We start from the raw sequence: 4620 nt of genomic DNA, 5'->3' as shown, positions 1-4620 counted from the left end.
GGCAACACTCAGAAAACACACAAAACAGATTTAGCCGATAACAGCTTTGGCTCCAATAATGTGTTGACAAGCACAGCTGGTATTCAAAACATCTAGTAGATAAAAGATCTATGAAACTATTCAAAAAGCCCTCATCAGTATTTGTCTGTGCTAAATTTAAATGCTGTCATTCTGTAGAATTTAGAAGTGGAGGCGATGAGAAGTTGTATTGTCAGTTGAAGAGAAAGAGAAGAAAGCAGTTGAATTGTCAATTCAATAATTCAACAGATTTTGTCCAAATCTCAATGAATTATGTACGAGATGTAGGAGATGAAATATATCACAACTTTGAAACACAAATAAAATGCAGATCTCCTAAATAAACCGAACATTTTGAATATTTGAATGAAGTTTCAAGAAGAAGAATACAGATATGAATATGAGTGTGCTTCGCCACATCAATGTATGTCATTCTGCCTCCTTTCAGCCTTTATTAAAACATTTTTCTTTTCCCTGCTTGTCAGAATCTTCCTAATTTAAAAAAGGTCTCAGCAGAACGTTCCAGCATGAACATCTACACCTTCACTTGGTTTTCTAAGTCAGTTCTATCAGTGGAGTTGTTGCTATTCATACACCGCAATGTAACCTAAACAGAGAAGGGCAGAACAGAGGGATGGTGTGGAATTTCACTGGCGAGAGTGTGTATGACTGTATCTGCACGTGTGCGGGAGTGTGTGTGACAGTGTGTGTGTGTGTGCTGTATCTTTCCATCTGTGTGTTATGTGTGTCCGTATCGGAGACACGGTTGTACTACTTTGTCGTCACCTCCAGGCGAAGGAGAGCCAATATTACAGTGCGTTGGTTTCTGTTCTCAGTCAGGACTTAATGCATGTTATTATAGCCTGTCATGTCCCCCACACACACACACACACACACACTGCAGCGCCTTGTTTTTGCTGCCCCCTCTATCATATTCGCACGTCACTAAAGCCAGGTAACAAACTGATCCAGGTGCTGTTTGGGTCAGGGCTCCAAGACACCGTGTCTTTTTCTAGTCCTCTCTCAAAAGTTGAATTGAAAGTTTTCTCTGCAGCTAGTCAAACACCACACGTTTTATTCTGAAAGGAAATTTGTTTCATTATGAACCCCCTCCACAGGGAGGTCAGACGTCAGGTTCATCCTCACAATAGCAGTCCTTGGGCTGGAGGTACGGGGGCCGACAAGGGCTACGATAATCTGTTGGTCGTTCATATTAAAGAAGACTGTGGGCAAATGTAAAAAAATTATATTAAAATTTTTCACGGTGGTGCTTTACTCCACTTTTCTTCCCGTTTACAAAACCAAGACACACTCTTTCGTCTGGTCTCTCCTCCTCTTGGGTCATAAATGGCTATTCCACTTAGCGCTCCCACTCGAGGCCTGGATAATATCCGTTTTGTTGACTGGAACTGCATCATTTTTGTCTTGCATTTGTTGTCAGGGTTTATGTTTTTCTTGCATCGTTTCTGTAGTTGCAGCACTTTTGCCGCTAATGTATTTCTTTAGACTTTCTGCAGCACACTACTTCATTTGCAGCATGTTTCCTTTGTTGCATTTGTTTTGGATTTTCGTATGTCATTATGCAGCACATTTCTCATAATGATAATGTTTTGGCCCGTTATAGTGCCACCGTATGGAAGGGACTTGCTCAATGACACTTCAGCAGGGTGGATGCTTGCCAACAGTGCGAGTCAAACTCCGATCCTCTGGTTGATGAATGAGCCGTCAAACCAACAGGCTGAGCAAAGAGAACCTTCCCTCATTCGTTGTCTTTCCTCCTCTCTATTATATTCAGACATTCTCTGAATGCAATTATTGGTCTCTGTTTTTTCTCAAATATGCCAAAGTGATGAGACAATGTCACAAGATGAATCTATTTATTCTAGGAATTTGCTTGACTTGTGTCATTTTCATGACGTTAGTAGGATGATGTGCCTTATGTTGTTCATTTTCAAGGCACTGTTACATGTTTGAAGAATAAGTGAAACTGTACGAATAGCAAAATGACTTCAGTGGAGTTCCTTTATCTAGAAACCCTCTTGAGGTGCCGCTTGCTTCGGAATTGTTCATACACTGAATAATGATTTATTTCGCACCCTCTCGCTGTACAGGCCTCCATTGCATGTTTTAAGAATGAGAAGAACGAAGCACACAAAAAAGTGTAATACAGAATGTGAGGCTAAATGCAAGGTGGATATTTTTGCAGCGGGTGTCTCTCCCATCTTTCACTTTTCATCTTTTCATCCAACTGAGCTGTCGACTACTTTAAATCTTCTCCACTTCCAACTCTCTCCCTCTAAAGGTTCCATCAAAATCACATCACGCTCCGACACACACGCACACACGACTTAAAGTCTGAGCCACCTGTGGCCGTCACTGTGACGCCAGTCGAACTGTAGGGAGTCGACTGAATTAAACACGCTGACACAAATACGCAAGCAATGGTCCTACATGCTCACAGCAGTAACAAAAGGGTGGCAGTGTGCATGCTCACACACCGTCACATGCACCCGCACACAAACAGCCCCCCCGAGGTTACATGGAGTGTACCCGAGGGTGTCCTATGAGCCCTAAATCATTTGCCGTCTGTACTCCCAGTCATAAAAACACACAACAGATGCAACACTTGTGCAACTCCTGAAAACGGCATAAACATCCTATTTTTCCATTAATGTGTTAAAGTTCTTCCCGAATCTTTCTCTGTGTTTGCTCTTTTACTTCTTATTTTCAACCGTCATTCAGTGTGATCAACCTTCACAGATGTCATTCTAACGGTCGCTTTTCTTTTGTTGTTTGTCTTCAGGCTAAATAGGCTCAAAAAAGTTTGAGGCCCAAACAACTGTCAAAGTGAAATGTGGGCCGCATAGCTCACATAATTGTGATGTTCCACTAGTTGACAAGATGACTCTTCAGGAGAGCTGACGGTGGAAAGCAGGTCTCGGCATGTTTTCACATGAGCTGGGTGATAGAGACGGTCCTAATGAGCAAGTTGTGCGTATGTTGATGACTGATCTGGGTTGGGCTGCGCCAGCTATTTCTACATCGATCACTCAGTTTGTGAGTTAAGTCTTTCCTAAGTTCTTAGTAACTAGCGATTTACTAACACTGGTTGCACCATTAAAAACAAGGGTATGTGTCAGCTAGTACAGACTGAGTCATGTGGAAATCGGTAGTGATGACTTCGAGAAATCAGTGGAGAGTAAATAGTATTCATGCAGTTTGGTATGAGTGGAAATCTTATGAACTAACCTAATGTGAAGTTATTTGATCATTTCGTCTGATGTTCTCAGGATAGCATTTTAAAATTTGAGTTTTATTGTGTTGCTGTTTTGCAATGTCATTTTGAAACCCTCCAGTTTATTAAATGTCAGGTCAGACATGTTCACCAAATCCCATTACCTTTTTTACTCTTCACTCTTCGCTCTAAACCAGGTGGCAACCTCCGGTTCTGTCGAGGGAAGCCGATGCAGAAGTGTCTTAAAACGTGCATTCTCTCTGCTGACCAGCAGGGGGCGACTCCTCCGGTTGCAACAAGTAGTCTGATTGTATAGAAGTCTATGAGAAAATGACTCTACTTCTCTCTTGATTCATTACCTCAGTAAACATTGTAAACATGAGTTTATGGTCTCAATCTCTAGTTTCAAGTCTTCTTCAATATAGCATGATGTTCTTTTAGTTATTTATTGTCCATTTAGAGTCAAATAGACCATGACTCTGAGAATGCTTTAGGGTGGGCTTACTGTGATTGACAGGTCGCTGCCACTACCAGAGCCGTATACAGCGTTTCTATGTCACTCCTCCGCATTCCAAGTATGGTAACATCCGTTCACTGGTTGCACAAAAAAAAACATGGTAACGGACGTAATTCTAGATGGCAACGGCAAAATCGCTGAATTTGAGGCTTTAAAACGATTGTTGTAACAGTAACAGTACATAAATAAATAATTGAATTCCACTCACCGAAAAAAAATGAAGCACAGACTTGATCAATCAATCAATTTATTTGTCATATGAAACTTACAAGGTCCAACTCCAGTGAAATGCAATTTGGTCAGTTCCTTTAATTTGTGCATTTTCACCATAAAGCACATCTTGGATTACGACTGTCGCCTTGTTGTTTTTTGTGCAACCAATGAACAGAAGTTACCATATTTGGAATGCGGAGGAATGATGTAGAGACGCAGTATACGGCTCTGGTAGCTGCAGCGACCTGTCAATCACAGTAAGCCCCACCCTAAAGCATCCCCTGCTTTATGGTCTGTTTGACTCTAAATGGACCATCATTTACTAAATGAACATCATGCTGTATTGAAGAAGACTTGGAACTAGAGATTGAGGCCATAAACTCATGTTTACAATGTTTACCGAGGGAAGTAGAGTCATTTTCTCATAGACTTCTTTCTATACAATCAGACTTATTTTTGCACCTGCAGGTCAGTAGAGAGAATGCAAGTTTTAAGACACTTATGCATTGGCTTCACTCCAGAGCAGGAGGTGGCTGCCTGCCATTTTTATTTAATTATGCGTATCTCTCCACTCAGTAAACACCCACAGCAAAGCTAGGCTAAATTAACTTGGCTAATAGGAATGAGTTTTGCCTTA

The sequence above is a fragment of the Anarrhichthys ocellatus genome, unplaced genomic scaffold (assembly GCF_004355925.1).
Source record: "Anarrhichthys ocellatus isolate YVR2014 unplaced genomic scaffold, GSC_Weel_1.0 scaffold44, whole genome shotgun sequence".
Taxonomy (NCBI): domain Eukaryota; kingdom Metazoa; phylum Chordata; class Actinopteri; order Perciformes; family Anarhichadidae; genus Anarrhichthys; species Anarrhichthys ocellatus.
This window is presented reverse-complemented; position numbering follows the sequence as displayed.